General features: G+C 51.5%; 1 protein-coding gene and 1 long non-coding RNA gene across 2 annotated transcripts in view; both read right to left on the bottom strand.

Annotated features, from left to right (window-relative positions):
- Positions 1 to 17,502, bottom strand: part of LOC144246964 (uncharacterized) — a 712,254-nt gene that overhangs the window by 471,628 nt on the left and 223,124 nt on the right. The gene's annotated exons all lie outside the window — the stretch shown is intronic.
- LOC146764351 (uncharacterized) lies at positions 12,021 to 16,733 on the bottom strand. The gene is made up of 3 exons (XR_014950943.1): positions 15,461 to 16,733; positions 14,771 to 14,838; positions 12,021 to 13,570 (listed from the first exon to the last, which is right to left on the bottom strand). It is a non-coding gene; the product is annotated as an uncharacterized LOC146764351 (long non-coding RNA).

Raw genomic sequence — 17,502 nt, 5'->3', positions numbered from 1 at the left:
CGAGGCCCATACATCTGTGCAGGCTCCATAGCTGATAACGAAGCTGCAGACTGGAGAGGGGCCCCACAAGGGCTGAACCAGCTGAGCCGCCTGGTCAACCGCCGGACGGGCCCTGGGCTGTCGCGGCGAAGACGGGACAGCCCCCGACAGGCCGTGCAAAGGGGGGTGGGCCGAGCCCGAGAGCTGCGATGATGGCACTCCCAGCGCCGCCTGAAAAGCAGGTGCTGCCACTGGCACCGTGCCCAAGGCAGATTGAGCCTGCTCAGCCGGCCGGGGCACAGTCTGCTGTGCAACCTGCGGCTGATTGTCCGGCAAAGAATTCCCAGGCTGAGTAGAGCCATGGGGTTGGGGAGTGCTGGGACCAGCAGGAGTCCCCGGTGACACGGGAGGCTTGCGGGGCGTCCCATCATGTCCCGACACCCCACTCCGCGCCGTGGAGGGACTGGGCATCGCCCGGCCCGTCTGCCTGTCCCCGCTCCCCGAGACACGGCTGCACACAGAAGCGGCGGCGTCACTCCTGGAGAGAACACCCTCGGCATCCCTGCTCCCCGGGGCTCCCTCCCGCAGGGGCACATACACGCGCCTCCAGACCGAAAAGTGCGGACACCTCCGCGTCCCCCTTGTGCATCTGCTTCATGAGGCACCGCCCCAAATCGCGCCAGAGCTTTCGATCGAAGGCCTGCCCAATGTCCGCGGAGAATCCATGGTCCCGAGCCCAGATTAAGAACAGTACCAGTTCCTCATCAGAGACCCGAGCTCCCATCTGCGGGATAGAGGCTTTCCAGGCGGACAAGACCATCCGATCAGCTGCAGACGCCTGATTCCCCATTGCTATGAAACCTCCTGTTTGTGAACGTCCACTTTTAGAGACAAGACAGCCCGCTCCTCCAGGGAAAACCTGTCCCGCACAGTCCCGGCTTTTAAAAGCCGCACCGCGGTCCAAATAGGACCAAGCCTTCTACAGAAGGCGTGGAGTTCCAGCGTTACCTTTCTTAAGAAGGCAAAGGTGTCTGTTCACAGCCACAGGCTGGTGGCACGGTGCCGCGCCGCCGAGACCCCCCTGCAAGACGCTGAGGTTCAGGTCACCAGCCTAGGCCATAGATTCACGAAGGGTCACCAGACCCTGTTTCTCAGGGTTAGGGGCAATTCCACGTCAGCGGTCACCAGATGTTGGTGTCGAGGCAGGACGGGAATGAAGAGACTGCTCACAAGGCTGCGAGAGTAAAACTGGTTTATTCAAAATACACTGCTCTTTTATACAGAGCTTCGTGAGGACCAAATCCATTGGTTCTGTAGTGAAAATGACCCACCCCATTAGAGCAATGTGCTTCATGCACAGTGATAAAACTTAACAATAAACAATGGAAAAACAAGAGAGATAAAGAACTATTTACATTCTTCTCCAGCTCTTTCCCCGGCTTCTGCCTGGCTATAAATTCTCAGTTTCTTTCTTTGACTGAATCTGAGACCCACAGAGCCGGATGGTCTCAACCTGGCACTGCCCAACAGGGATGTCAGAGAACTGCAGTGTGTTCTTGGAGAGTTCAAGCGATGGTTCCAGCACAGTGGCACAGAGGCGGATGTGAGACGTGGGGCCATTTGTCACCTGGAGAAGGACAGAGAATTCAGCAGAGGGTGCAGGTGACATCTGCTGTTGCACCCAGCCTGCTGCCTGCCCCAAGAGCTGTGGTACCTCTATGGGCAGCAGCACATCCACGTCACCCGGTGGCTGGTGGGCACTTTCAAAGTGCACTTCAAATGCCACGGTGTGGCTGGGGGGCAGGCTCTTTATCAGGCCTAGGTCCATGCTGAAACCTGGAACAGATGAACACAAAGCAGCTGAGATACACGAGGAACATGAAAAGTGCCATAAGCACTTAAAGCCTTACAGGTGTCCTGGCTGAGAGGGCTGGGGAAAGCCCCACGCTGTTCTGTGACCTGGATAAAAACTTAGAGTGCACCTGAACAGCCCTCAGACACAGTGAGCCACTGTGATGGAAGTGCAGCCTTGCCTCGAGGCCTCTTTTGGAAGCCTCTTTTGATCCACCAGAGGATCTCACAGGCTGTTTCTTCAATAAAGGCTGAATACAGGTGCTGTGACAGTGTGAACTCCAAACAAAGCATTTCCAAAACACAGCAGACCCCCCTGGTTGCCAAAACAAGCCCACAGAGTGCCCAAAGAAACTCGATGCTCGTGGGAGCCAAGGGCAGAGGATGCTGAGAGGTGACCAGGGTGATGAGCCCATCTGGCCTCTGCACTGAAGCGTTAGGGCAGGCACAGGCAGGCCAGGAGAGGTCCCTGGGCATGGATGGCCAGGAGAATTCTGCCTCTAAAGCTCCCAGCAGGGGCACTGAGAAGAAAAAAGCTCAAAAACCTCCCCAAGTTCAGTGGCTTAAGCTAATCTGTCGGAGACACCTCCTTCAAGGCCACAGGAAGTGTCTCCAGCACTGCTTACCTGTATCCTGCAGGGCAGACAGATCAGCCTGGAAGGACACTGGGATCTGCTCAGGGTTGGTGATCTCCAGAGTGCTTTTCTCAGTGAAACCCTTAAGGACAGGGCCCATGTCCAGGATATACTCGGGCAGCTTAACTCTGCAAGGAGGATTAAGGACAGTCCTTAAACCACAGCCTGGCTGCATGTCCAAGAGGACAGCCATAAATAAAGTGGCTATTTCTTTATTCACTGCTGTAAAAACTCAGCTCAAGCCCATGAAACCCATGGCCTGACCACCTGACAAAGAGTTTGGGAAGTCAGGAGGAGTCTTGACAAGTCTTAGGTTGTATCAGCTACTAACAGTACCTGCAAATAAAATTATTTAAAATGGACACTGGCCACAGCTCCTCTGCCATGAAAAGCCAGTACAGGTGAGTCCACTGGTTCTCCACTGGTCTCAGTGGAACTGCCCAGCCTGGGGTACAGCCTGAGGCTGAAATTGTTTTGGGGCCTAGAATATGATTTGCCTGCACAGGAAATCTTCATTGCTCTGCAACCAGACCACATGATCTGCTCTGCAGAGCATCTGCTTCCTGCATTGAAACCTCTGCTGCTTGTGCTGCATCATGATGGTCACAGGGACCCACCAAGTTTCCTAGACAAGCCCTGCCACCCCACCAGGATTCAAGCCATCTGATTTGGGGTTTTAAAGGGTTCCCTTCTCCTTTTGCTTAGTATGCTCTGTTAGTTGGAACCACGACATCAGCTGGGAGCTGTCTCTTTCAGAGCTAGTCAGCAGGGACAGAATTTATCCTGCCTGGAAGGGCTGGAAGGTCTGCACTGGGTCCCCTCAGCTCTAGGGACAGAACCCCACACCTGTGGGGAACTGAGCAGTCCAAAGCTCAGCGTGGTGCTGGGGAAGGGAGGACACCCCACTGCTCACGTGTGGTGTGTCACAGCCACCAGGACCAGACCCCTTCTGGACTCCAGGCTATTCCCAGCTCTGCAGGCCCAAGGAGATCTCAGGAGAAGGGGACATGGCTGGGTGTTCCCCATGGGGCACCTGGAGATGGGGATGGGAGTCCCTACTTACTCACTTGACAAGACTCTGGCATAGCTGCTTGTTAGGGAACCTGCCCTTTGGGAGATGGTATGTGAGCCTTTTCTGCCGCTCCAGAGCAGCCTTCTTTATCAGCATCCTCATCGTGTCTATCTGCAGCTGAGTGTTTGGCTGAGGAAAGGGAAAAAGTGCTTGGTTAGCAAAGGTCCTTCCCAAGGCCCAGCCTGCACCTGAGAAAGGATCCCACCCTGCTCTTGTTGGGAGGGGGCGTGGGGTCCTCCTGTCCGGCTGCTCAGTGTCTGTGACACCTCCTGCTCTCTTAGCGAGGACCTCATCTCCAGGGAAGTAACTCCAGCATCTTTGCCTACCCAGATTCTCAGCAAAGCTGCTCTGGCCAGGCAGACAGACCAGCCAGGAACCTTCCAGAGCTCCAGACACTTGCCTCCCCCAGCCAGTACCAAGGCAGCTTGGACAAAAACTGTCTTGGAAGGGAACCAGGACCAAGCTGGTGCCTCTTGGAGATGAGCACCACCAGCACAGCCCCAGGGCACAATCAGGCAGCTGCTGTTCAGGTCTGTAACTCTGGCAGGGCTTGGGTTGGGACTAACAAACTCCCCAGCAATGACCTGCATCCCCTTCAAAGCACCATCAACTCCATCCCTGGAGCATGGCCTTCAGGACCTCTCCCTGGGGTAGCCAGGAAGTTGATGCAGCCCCAGAAGAGACCATGAGCAGAGTGTCAGCCCTAGGGGCAATGCTGAGATGACACAAGGTTGTAGGTGGGCAGGGAGGTCCCAGGTGCCATCAGGGCACTGGGGAGCTGCTGTGGGCTGCAAGGGGCTCAGGTGACACGGAGAAGGTGGCATGTGCCAAATGGGGCTGCAGCTGTTCTTACTACCATGCCAGAGCCGAGCAAACAGGGCTTCAGGTCCTGAGTCTTCAGATCCCGAGTCTCCGAGGTCTGAGTCTTTGGAGTCTGAGTTTTCAGAGTCTGAGACTTCAGGCTCTGAGTCTTCTGAACAACTTTTGATTTATTCCTCTCACTGTACTGTTGCAGGTGTTTTGCAGTCTCTTTCAGTAGCTTCTCATATTTTTCATTTTCTGAAGGAAGAAAACATCCGCAAAGAGAAGTGTGAGCAAAGTGCCAGTCCCATTTCAGCTGGCAAGTCCCCACCTCCCAACATTGGTTTCTTCCAGAAAGAAATCCCTTAAGCCCTCTATGGGAAGTGGATGCTGCTGCTCCTCGCTGAATCCTCACGTTCTCTCCCTCCCCACCAAGGAGCATCTCATCCCCTGCAATGTCACACAAATCCAACCCTGCCAGAAGCCCTGCCAGCCTCTCCTACAGCTTTCCCAAGCCCTTCACTCTCGCCACCATCCTTCAGGACCCTGCCAGATGTGCTGGCAGGATCTGCAGGATGGCTCCTGGGACAAAGCCCACATGGCATCCTCCGCTCAAGACTCATGAAGCAACCAGGGGGGCTTGAGTTGGCCTGGGAGTCCTGCAGACCTCCAGGCTCGGTGGGGTTGGCATGAGCTGCCCCATGGGCTTACGGTCGGGAACAAAACCAGAGCGGCCCTTCCTGGGGCAGACAGGCCGTGCCCACCTGTGGTGTTCCAGGGCAGGTTCACGCTGATCAAGGGACAGCACGCTTCTCCTTTCAGGGTGATATTTTTTGGGTCCAGATCATCCACTTCAAGCTGGTAAATCCTGATGAAAGCTCCTGGTATTCCTGGCATGTAAGAGAATTCCAGCTCTTGCTTCTCGCCAGGTGCAATGAAGCCCTGCAGGGACAGGAGAAGAGGGAGGGAATGCATCAGTGTTTGATGGGGGATCAGGGGACACACAGGCTCAGGAGACAGACTCTCATCTGGAATAAACCATCAGACCACATCACCTTCGTGATAAATATATTACAGTGTTGGCTTTCACAACTGTTAAATACAATGTGGTTTATAAGGTTGACTTCTGTAAAAGAAGTTTTGCTAAAGTTTAGAGTTCTTTTAATGCAAATGTTGTGTTGTGATACTAATGTTGATGAAGAGTTGTTGTAATATTAACATTTAACATTTATATAATGTTAAATTATAACATATATATAATATTAAATTTATAATATATATTAATTTATAACATATAAAAAGTATATAACATACACATATAAATATATTAATTTATAACATATGTATATAATATTAAATTTAACACTTAATAGTGAAGGAATGGAAACCTGTTGAATATGCTGAAAAGTAACAAATGATCACCGCTAGGACAACTGCACATGCTCCAAAAAAGTGGTACAGAGGGGGAACTATGTTAAAATTTTTGAATATATCTAACCATTTGTAAATATGTATTAGGCTGATGCAATACCCCAGGGATATAAGGGGTGTTGCTGTGTTGACTGGTGTGCCTGTGGCTGCAGCTAAGCACCCAGTGCTGTTACTTCTGCTTTATTGACTTTGTCCTCTATTGTCTCTTATTAAGTTTTTTTTTAATTTTAACTGAGGAGTGGCCTTTGTTTCTCACACCTTCTACCTTCCCTGTACCCAAAAGGGCACCGTGTGTCCTCCCCAGGGCTCACAAGGCTGCAGCCCCAGCACAGCCTGATGCGAGCACAGCCCTGCTGTTAACAGGCTTTGCCCTCTGCCAGCAAGAGCCTGCCTCCACAAAAAAAACTTCTGCTGCCGCTGGGGAAGGGAAGCCTCTGCTCTCAGCAGGGCCAGCAGCTCCTCTCGTCCCTTGGAGGATTCAGGCATGCAGAAATGGGAAAGCAAATTACTTCCCACTTCAAGGAGGGACAAAGGCAGGAGTGCTGCTTCGTCTCAAAGACATCCAGGCAGGACTGAGAGGCTTGGGCAGTGGTGGGATGCTGCTAATCTTTCTCGCTGCTCTTCCAGCCCCGCTCCCTGGCCCCCTCACTGCCCCACAAAGCCGCTGCACAGCAGCAGGGCTGGAGGAGGCAGGGAGCAGCAAGCCTAGTAAGGGACATGTAAGTGGTGCTTAGCTGGCAGTGGGGAGGCAGGGCCAAGGACAATGTCCTGTGTGATCACACCCTGGGTAAGGTGACCCTCAGAAACGCTCCAGTGCCAGCACAGCCTGAGATCTCAGCCCTCAGGGTCCCCACAGTGACTGTGAGGAACCAATTATATTTTTAGTCATGCCTCAGCATAGGCTATAAATCCATTTTCTGACACGGGGTGAAAAACTACAATAGGGGTTGTCCACGTGCTGGGAGCCCTAACTCATCCCACTTTAAAGGAGGTTGTGGCAGACAATGCAGGCAGGCTCCGTGTCTGGGGGCTGCCAGCGACCTCCCCCTCGGAGGAGGGCAGACCCCAAAGCCCAGGAAAACTTTGCCCGCCTGACCAAATCCTCCTGAAAGGGCTGAGTTACGGGAGTGTGAAAAACACATTCACTCTCCTGTGAAAATGTAAAAAGTTTAATAAAGGACAATAGGAGACAAAGACCACAGCAAAGGTTGTTAGGGCCAGGTGCATCTTGGCACTCATCCAGGAGCACACTTACCTTCGGGGACACCCCTTAAATACCTTTTCATTACACCAGGCTGTTGCATATTCATAGTCCTTATGTATTTCCATAAACTAGTTTACATATTCCAGGAACCATTTTACATGGCCCCTCCTTGGTTCTGCCTTTTTAGGGCATTTGTGTTTCTTAGCTGGGTTTTGGCTCCTTCTCTTGATTGCTTCCAGTTCGGGCCTTGGTCCTCACTGCCTTCAGACGGTGAGTGCTGATGGTGGCAGATCTGCACAGGTGTCCTCATCCTGTGTTCACTGGGTGTTATCCCATCCGAGCAGGCATTTTAACACGAGCATGGCTATTTCACTGCTATGTCTAAGCTTAACCAGCAGCAGAAATACAAACTACATCTTTATAACAAAGTTACTTTAACACCACACATATAAAATCCATTTTAATATGTGGTATGCACATTCCCTGAACAGAGAGACGCATGATTCTCTCTCCCAGGATTTTTCCTGGGAAGCTGTGAGACACAGTGAGAAAGCTCAAGGAAAACAATTCTTCTCTCTATTCACTGCTCCTGTTGTTTGCACATGTGAAATGTGTTATGGAGATTGCTTACTGAGGAGGGATTTGTTAATTAGACATCAGTGATGGCTGTTTGGATTGATTGGCCAATTGGGTCAAAGCTGGACTATCTGCACACAATCACAGGTTTTTCTTCAGTATTTTTTAGTATGATATAGTTCTAGTACAATATATTATAAGAGGATATAATAAAGCAATTATTCAGCCTTCTACAACATAGACTCAGAGCATTCTCCGCACGGGGGGTCACATTGCTTTGATATTAATATTTGCGAAAAGCCAATATTATAATATGTATCTATGACAGGAGGAATCTTAGCATATAAAAGCACTGCCAGTTTTTCCCTGCCATTTTTGGTTTTTTTGTTGGGCTGGGAGCACCTGGAGGGCCTGGCTCCCTGCAGAGCCACTTCTTCCCTGTCTCTCTACCCTGCTGTCGCCACTTCCCTGCTCGCCAGGGTAAGCTGGTGCTCCGCTGTCTCCATGAAAAACATGAACATTGATCTTATATGTGTCGTGTTAAAGTAACTTAGTTATAAAGATATCGTTTTTATTTCTGTTGTTAATTAAGCTTAGTGAAATAGCTGATATAATGTGCTTGGGTTAAAGTGCCTGCTTGCATGGGATGGCATCCAGTGAACATATGAAGAAGACACCTGTACAGATCTGCCAACCATCAGCACTCACTGTCTGAAGGCAGCCTGGGCTGGGGCCAGAACTGAAGATGATGACAAAAAAGGACTAAAAACACAGCCAAGGAATAGGCACGCTCCAAAAAGGGCAGATCCAAGGAGGAGCCATGCTAAGCAATTCTTAGGACATGTAAACTAGTTTAGGGAAAAAGTTTACTATGCATAAGAGTCTGTGAATATGCAACAGGCTGATGTAATGGAAAAGGCACTTTAGGGGTATCCCCGAAGGTGACAGTGTGCTCCTGGCTGAGTGCCAAGATGCACGCGCTGTAATAACCTTTGCTCTGTGGCCTTTGTCTCCTATTGTCCTTTCTTAAACGTTTTACAAGTTCACAGGAGAGGGAACATGTTTTTCACCGTGCAGCTGGCAGCACACTTGCTCCACCTGCCCAGCAGGACGCCGACGGAGCGTCCCAGGGTTCCAGCAGTAATGCTCTGTCCCTGTCCTCTGTTACTTTCTCCATTTCTCGTTTTCTCTCTCTGCTCCCTTTTCTATCCCCTTCTGGTCGGGACCATACCCTCTCTTTATCAACAAACAGTTCTCAGATACAGTACTTCCTGCGTTTGTGCCTTGGTTTTGTCCGAGAAATCTACCAAAAAGAATTCTCCTCTACTCCCCTGACAGCAGGACAGGACAATGACCAACACATTTGTGCCTCCTGCTGGTGTCTGTCTCTGACAGCAGATCCACCCACCAGCCAAGGCCATGGGGAATCTATCAGGAGAGCCCTTGTTAGACCTTCTCTGCCCCCAGCAGAAATTGCTTACAGCTCTCTCTCTCTCTCATGACTGGGTTTGGGTTTTTCCCTCTGAATTTTTTCCCCCTTTCTTCCCCTCGTTTTTCCCTTTAATGCTTTCCTGGGCCACCTGGCACAGGGCTGCGGTCCGTCACTTGTGCTACTTACAGTGGTGGGATTGACCAGAAACACACCAGGCAGATGCTGGTCATAAATGTTAGGCTTCAGCACCCAGGTGAACTCAGTCCTGCCAGTGTTGTCCAGGGTGACCGTGCTGTGACCAATTTCATTAAATATCTGGAGAGAAGGCACAGGAGTGGGAAGTTACAGACCCAGGCCTGCTGCTGGGAATCTCCTTCCTCTCTCCTGGGCTTGGTAGCAGACACATCGTGGGAGAAGGGTCCAGGGAGGAGATAAGGGCACTTGGGAACCCGGGGAACCCCCAGGCACAGGGAACCAGGACCACGGAGCTCTGGCAGCACACAGAGGTGTGGTAACAACCGTGTGAGGGCCAGCAATAAATGAACCGGGGGACACAGGCCCTCTGAGAGGTCACCAACAGCCAGGAGAAACCGAGACAGCACTGAGGCATTCCAGGAGAAAAGGCATGCAACTATTGTCAAGCAACACACATGCAACAAGGGAGTCACACAGGGCAACACAGACAGGGCCAGCAGCTGGAAATATCTGTGGGCTTTCAGCTGGAAAGTGGGGATTGTTCTGGGACAATCTCTCCAACTATAGCGACTGGAAGCCCAACTTCTTCCCTTGATTATTTGTGGATTAAGCAGGAGCTTTAGACGAGCATCTTCTTGGAGGTCAGGCTTTAGGTGTGGATCAGCAGAGGGATGTCTCAGGGACATGACCCCCAGGGCATCCCCACTGGGACCCTGCCTGCCCCAGGAGGCAGTCTTAGGCACCCAGAAAAAGAGGCACTCCCTACATTTTTGGAGATGGCTATTTTGAACCAGGTTGGATGCCAGATGTGTCCCTCAAAGGTTGTACTTCCAAGCCCCAGAGCCAACAAAGGGGCTGGGGAGGGGAGGGAGACCTGGGCCGAGGTGGGCAGGAACCCGCTGACCGTGGTTCCAGGGCAAGGAGCTGTGCCAGGGGCTGTGTGTGGTACCTGAGGGCCACAGTTGATCTCCCAGCAGCTCAGGGAGTAGCTGAGGCGTGAGGTGATCAGCTCCACCTCGTAGGTGGGGCCTCCCTCCACGCAGCACAGTGCCTTCACACTGGGGAGGATGTCGCAGCAGCCAGAGAAGGTGAAGGAGACCTGCTGGCTCTCTCCTGGCTGCAGCACACCTGACAGCGGCAGGATACTGAAAGCCTGGATGGAGGACAGGAGAGATTGAGGTGTTGAGCATGGAAAAGGATGCTGTGAAGAGCATCTTGGAGCAAAGTACAACTGTACCTGGAGGGGCCTATTCCCCAAACACAGCCAGAATCACCCTAATCTCATCCTGCATCCATGCCACTGACCAGTGGTGGGACCATGGGGAAAATCTCCCATACTCACGGATCAATGCGTTAATTAATACACTACATTGAAGTGAACTGGGATGTCTTCTGGCAGTAGAAATTCTCTCTGATTCACAACATGCCTTTAAAAAGCATTTCTTACTGCTTTTAGAAAAGGAGGAGACTCAGAGTAAGGGCTCTTGGAGCTCAGGGAGCTCAGGGAAGGACTCCAGCCCCACTCATCTGACTCCTGAGGCTTTCCCCCCCCTCTCTCTGATTTGTATCCTGCTTCCTCCAGGTGCTACAGCAAAAGCTCCTGCAAAAATTTCCTATGGACCACCTGATGAGGTCCAGGGGGAGCAATGCCCTCCATAGGTGCTGCACAGCGTCCTTGGGCAGCCCTACACCATGTCCTGCATGGCCCCTCCAACAACCAGTTGGTTCAGCAGCACTTTGTGGTGAGCCTGGAGGGACGTGAGGCCCCTCTGTGGGCAGTGCTGGGGGCCACCAGTGGGACTGGGAGCTACAGCCCTGCTTGCCACGCTGGCAATGGGTGAGTGAGACAGATTCCCTCTTACCTTCTCTGCTTCGAGGGGAGCATGAGGTGCATCCACGGAGGACGCGATTCCTGCCAGCTCCCGTGGGAGGTGAGGGGGTCCAGGAGTTTGTGGTGGCACCTGAAAAACAAGCCATTTTCTATGCCAGGAGGGAGACAGCCACTTTGCAAAGCCTCAGTTTGTAAGGCGGCTTCAGGGCCACCAGTGCAATACCAGCTCTCGGGTGAGAGTAGACACCTGGAAACAGGTAGTCTGGCTGGGCTGGGAAAAGGGTAGGTGAAGATCAGGACTCATCTCAGCTTGCTCTGGGAAGGAAGCTGGAGATCTTACCATGATGATGCAGATAAAAGTCTCATCTTACATTGTGAAGAAAACCAGGCACAAAAATCCCACACTCAGCACAGGTCTGTAGGATCTGAGTGAGCTTCTCCAAGGAAAACTCTCCTCTTTCTCCCTCTCACACACCCCATACCCAGCCACGGGCCCTGCTGCCCAACCCACAGGGGCACAGGACAGCAGGGCAGCAAAAAGGGAGGTCAGCACGAGCGTGACTTGTCAGTGGCAAGCTGGGGAGGCAACACAAGCAGTGTGTGTACAAAAAAATCTACCTCTGTTCCTAAAGATTGGGTGAAATCCTGTGCTTCTTTCAGGACACTGTTTGCCTCCTCCTTTCTAATCCTGAATCTCCTTCTATATGCTGAGTAATCCAAACGGGAGCTTCTCTGCTCCTTTGGTGGTTGGGGTTTGAATTTAGGTGGCTTAAGCTCATATCTGGAAAACAACAGAAATGTGAACAGGGATCTGCAGTGGGAGGGAGGAGGGAGGGACACCTGCACGAGCAGCTCCTGCTCATGATGCAGCCCCTGAGTGGGTGCTGGAGTGCTGAACTGAGAAATGGTTTGATCCAGCCCTTCCCAATCCAGGCTGGAGCAGGTCTGTTGTAAAGGCAGCCCAGGGATGATGCCGAGGCAGCAGCAGTACAGCAGCTGCAGCTGCTTGCACTGAGCACCTACAGAGGACAGGGATTAACAGCTTGTGGGGATGCAAAAAGTGGGAGAGGGAAAGACACAGAAGGCAAGCAGGAAGGTGGGGTTTGAGGCACCGAGGGGCAGACCCGGCCAGTGAGGAGCCAGCCCAGCAAACCCCAGTGCCCAATGCCAGAAACTCTGAAGCTCCACCAGGAATTTATCAGGAATGTTTCCCTGACAGTGTTGGGGGGCTTGGTTGATATTTTCCAACACTCCCAGGTGACTCAGGTCACAGTCCCCATTTTAAATTGAGGCAGGTGCTCAGGGTAACTCTGCTTGTGTTTCTAATGCCACGTGAGGGACACAGTCGAGCCGTGCCTGCCTGTCACCCTGCTGAGCTGCAAGTGCTCCCCACACAGTCAAACACGACCTGGATGCTCCATCCCCAGACAGGCATTCAGGGCCTGTAATGACCTGCTCCCCAAGTAATCACTGCCTTTAGCTTTGTAGCTGGTTACCTAAGGCTGGGTTTAATTTCTGGGTGAGGGGCAGTCTCGTCATAACCCCCAAGAGATCCCTAATCATCTGTTCCACTGTCTTTAGTTTTAATGAATGCTTTGAAGCAACTTCCCAGTTGCCCAGACAATGATATTTTTCACTCTAAAGCAGAAACTCTGAGGGAGGCAGGGATAGGAGATGATGTGATGAACAAGTCCTGCTGTCAAACAGGACAAAACCCACCAGGGACATGTTGCAGGGGAAAAGTCAAAACGAGTAACGGGTCACAAAAAAAGGGAGTGAAGATCCAAGGTGTGTGCTGAAAGCTGACCCCTGGGAGGGAAATCATCCTGGCAGTAAAGGAGTTGTCTCAGCAAAGAAGGAAAGGGAAGGTAACAGACATTCAGCATCAGCCCAGGCACCAGGTAGCTTTTCTCTGGTGTTGGGACTTTCTGGGCATCCTGCAGCACAGTGCGAGGGAGGAAGGCAAGGAGCAGAGAGCTGCTCCTGCAGAGAGGACCCATCCCAAAGCAGAGGGGCCAGAAGGGGCTCCAGCAGCACTGTGGAGCTGGGACTAGGAGCCTTCATCAAGGTGACATTGCCTCAGGCCACAGAGGTCTGAGAAATCAGCTTTCACCCCAGCTTTCCTTCCCAGGGGAAACCCCTGTGGGGGCTAGGCAGCACCAAATTGGTGGAAAACCTTTTTTCTGAGCATCCAGGCTGACCACGGCTGGTCAGTGTTATTTGAACAAGGAAAAGCCAGAAGCAGTCTGTCAGATCCTAGGCCAACAGCTTTGTTCTTTGCCAAGTACAAGCAGGGCACCAGGAAGAAGAGCTTCAAGGAGAGGGCAAAGGTGCACATACCCCAGCTTGTCCGCCTGGCTGTCCCAACAGAGTGACCAGTGGTACTTGGTGAGAAGAAGGCTGCAGTTGGTCATCTCCAGAGAGCGCACTCCCTCAGTGCCACCCACGAACTCCAGGGTGCTGGGCTGGATTTGCAGATTTGGGAAGCAGTTTTTTCTCCAAAGGGCATCATGGAACACCAGGGAGGTGTCAGTGAGGCAACAGGTCTTGGTGTTGGGAGAGCCTAGGAAAAGGACACAAGTGTCCATTTAGGCACCAATTATGGCATGACTCACTTAGTTCCCTTTGACACTGATTCCAGACTGCAGCCTTGAAAATGCCCACTCCTAGCCCTGCTGAACACTGCAAGCTTCTCTCTCTCTGATGGGGAGGAGCTCCCTCACCCGCTTCAAACCAGCACCAGTTATCTCTCAGGGATGAGTGTGCACCCAGACCCAGCATTTACTCTGAGAATTCAAGCTGCAAAATTCCCTGTTAAGTCTGCCAACACTCCCATTGTATTCAAAATACATAAGCAGTGAGTGACATGAATTCACACCCATTCTGGTCACTGTGATTACTGTTGCCTTTCTTGTTTCATTTATTCAAAACGCAACAAGTGCCTCAGCAGTGATAAGGGTGGGGAAGAAGCAGCTCAAGAAAGCTTCCTTCCTTCCTTCCTTCCTTCCTTCCTTCCTTCCTTCCTTCCTTCCTTCCTTCCTTCCTTCCTTCCTTCCTCCCTCTCTCGGAAACTTCTGTTATTGTGTTGTTGTTTGTGCCGATATATTCCAGTAAAGAATTGTTATTCCCTTTCCCATATTTTTGCCTGGAAGCCCCATTATTTCCAAGGTATAATAATTTGGAGGGAAGGGGTCATCTTTCCATTCCAGGAAGATTCCCGCCTTCCTTGACAGACATCTGTCTTTTAAACCAGGACAGGGACATCAGAAAATACTGCCTTTCTATTTTCCTTGGTTCTATTTGATCTCACAGTGGGAAATATACTGACTTTTTATTCTATTGGTTCTGTTTGATATCAGAGTGGCAAAAATACTGACTTTCTATTCTATTGGTTCTATTTGATCTCAGATTGGCAAAAAAACTGACTTTCTATTCTATTGGTTCTATTTGATCTCACAGTGGCAAAAAAAAAATGACTTTCTATTCCTTGGTTCAATTTGATCTCAGATTGGCAAAAAAACTGACTTTCTATTCTATTGGTTCTATTTGATCTCACAGTGGCAAAAAAAATGACTTTCTATTCCTTGGTTCTATTTGATCTCACAGTGGCAGAATGCTACCTGGGGCACCCAGCAGCCCTGGAGTTCACACCCTGAAGAGGCTGCTGTGGCAGACCATGAGTGAGGGATGCTTTTATGTTCCAGTGCTCCATTTTGGAAGGCACAGATCCCCCACGCTGTGTCCCAGCCCAGGGAACACTCACCAGAGGAGATGTCCTGGAAGTTGGGCTTAATGGCATCCAAGAGTGAAGTTGGTCCGGTGACACTGCCCCTGCCGTGGCGAGGACAGAGGAGGAGATGGCTTGGTTAAAGGGAATTCAAGCACAGGTCTGGCTGTCGTGGCTCGGGGGTGTAAAACCTGGTGTCAGGGCAGGTTTGAAATCAACACCCCACCATGTGCTCAGCACGGTGCCCCTGCGGACAGGAGGCAGCTAAAGCCAAGTGGCCAGTGGCCAACAGCCACTGATGGGGCTTTGGGCACAGGGCAGGCAGGAAAAGCCCCCTGGTTGCTGGTGGTCCCATGAAGGACCCTGAACACACATCCAGACATGGCTCTGTGCCTCAGTTTCCCCATCTGTAACATGATGGACATAAAGGTGTCCCCACAAACTTCTGTAACCTTTGCTGCTTTGCTACTCCCTAGCTGCAACTGCTGCTCCCATGGAGGATCTTTCTCAGGAGATTTTGACCCACACAATCATTACAGAATTTTGAGACATGAAGTCAGGGAAGCCCCAAACACTCTCTGAAAAGAGCAGCAACAGTTCTACACAGTGGGCAGATGAATCCTGGAGGAAAGGACCAGCTTGTCAGCAGTGCACCAGCTGGCACAGCCAAGAGCAATAGCTTAAACAACCAAACAGGGGTGTCCTGAATCTAGCACACCACCTCACCTGTCCTTAAACTCAGCAGACAGGCTCCAAAAGCCACAACATCCACTGAAATCAGCACTTGGAGCTGCACAACATCATGAGTTTATTTCATGGCTGATGCCAATTGATGCCCACTCTGCCTTTTGGTTAAAAATCAAGGACCAGCTGTGCCTTCTGTTGTATTCACAGGACTGCCACTGGCTCTGCTCTACACCTCTCAACAAGAGACACCTGCCCTTGCTCAAGGAGAAAGCTGCTTGTGCAATAACACCCCATGAGCAGTTTGGGGGAGGGACAGAGCAGAAACAATTATTTGATGGTGAAATGTTCCCTCTTGATTTCAAAAGTAAAAAAACCCAGCACTTTTCCTCTAAAAACAAATCCAGCATACTTGTTTCTCTACTATGGGCAGACCTACTCACCACTTTTCTCTTGCTAAGTAATAACTTTCTTGTTCTTTTTATTCCATCTCCCTTATCTCATTGGTATAATCGACTGCAGTTTGCTTTCATTCCTTCACTGCCTTGACCCAGTGCCTCCCAACAGCAGCTCCCAGCTCCAAAAGCTCCAGAGCAGCCAGCACCAGCTCTCCTGCTTACCCTACAGGATCCTAGCAGCACATGGCTCAGGCTAGCAGGGACAAGCCCTCATGCTGCTGTGGTGCTGAGGACTGAGCTCTGCCTCCCCTATTTTCAGCCCCTCTCCCTTCTGCTGGCCAGGATTCTCTCTTGCCATGGCTCCAGCCCACAGGATGACACGCCTGTCCTTGGGACAGTTCCTGCTGCAGTTCCTGTGTCCCACATCAGCCCTTTCCCGGCTGTGGAGAGGAGGTACCAGAGCACTCTGTGCACAGGAGCTGGGAGCACGGCTCGTGCCTCACAGCATGGCCATGAGAGCTGAGGTGGGGCTGCTGCTGCCCCTCTGGGATGGATTATTAATGGGAATTTTTACAAACACTGCTGCTGGTGCAGAATCACCCAGGCTGGGCCACCTCCAAAGCCCTGGGGGCCTTGCTGGCTGTTCGGGGGGACATCCCAGAGCAGCTACTGCCCAAAGCTGATCCATCCCACTGCCTGCCATGGCCCACGGCAGAGGGAGATCCCTGCAGGGAGGATTGTGCCAGCTCCCAGGTACCCACACAGGGCAGGAGGCATCCTCACACTAAGGCAATTCCAGGATCAAAGCAGAGATCAGAACCTCAGGAAACACCTTTTTTCTCTGCTCAGCCCCAAAATGAGGGAGATGTCCCAGAGACAGCCACAGATGTGCCCACCAAGCTCCCACAGTCCTTACTTGATAGTCAGGAGTGCAAACCTATGAGATCCAGCCACACTGAACTGGAATTCTTCCTCAAACGTCCCCAGCACGGTGGCACTGAAGTAGACCTGGATCGTCTGGGTCCCACCTGGTGCAATGACGCCCTCCTTGGGTGCAAACTTGAAGTAGAAGCCCACGTTTGCATTTGAAGATATATAGGTGAAGGGAGCATCAATAGCTCCTAGGTTAATCAGCTGCACCTGCAGCAGCAAGAAAGCAAAATGGAAATAACCTTCTCGTGAGTTGTCTAATGATGCAATAAACATACACTTCCTAACTTTACACTGCTAGAGAGTTTTTGTCCGTCTCAGTTGGATATCGATATTAGATCGATATTCATATTTTAGTAAGTCACACCCAGGCTTGCTGCTGCCTCAGGAGCCATCAGGATCCATCCCAAGTCCTGCTCTCACCTCATGAACGTAGGGGGTGTTGACAGAAACGTTCCCAAGGTTCAGTTTGCGACAGTTCAGCTCAACCAGGGGTCCTTTGCCGTGTCCTCTGAGGCGCAGGGGCAGCCTGCTCTCACAGCCTGGGGAGAGATGTCCATTTCAGTACAATAATTCCCTCTGTTACACTGCATTTTCCAGGCTGCCTCAGTGCGAGTCCCTGACTCTGAGCTGGATGCCACCAGCTCCTGATGCTGCAGGAGAAGATATGGACCCTTCTGTTCCCTCAGGAGATATCCCTTGGGGCTGACTTGCAATTTCTAACCCATTCCTTAGGCTGGTTTCCAATCTTAGCCA

The sequence above is a fragment of the Lonchura striata genome, chromosome 35, assembly GCF_050655825.1.
Source record: "Lonchura striata isolate lonStrDom1 chromosome 35, ASM5065582v1, whole genome shotgun sequence".
NCBI lineage: Eukaryota > Metazoa > Chordata > Aves > Passeriformes > Estrildidae > Lonchura > Lonchura striata.
This window is presented reverse-complemented; position numbering and strand designations above follow the sequence as displayed.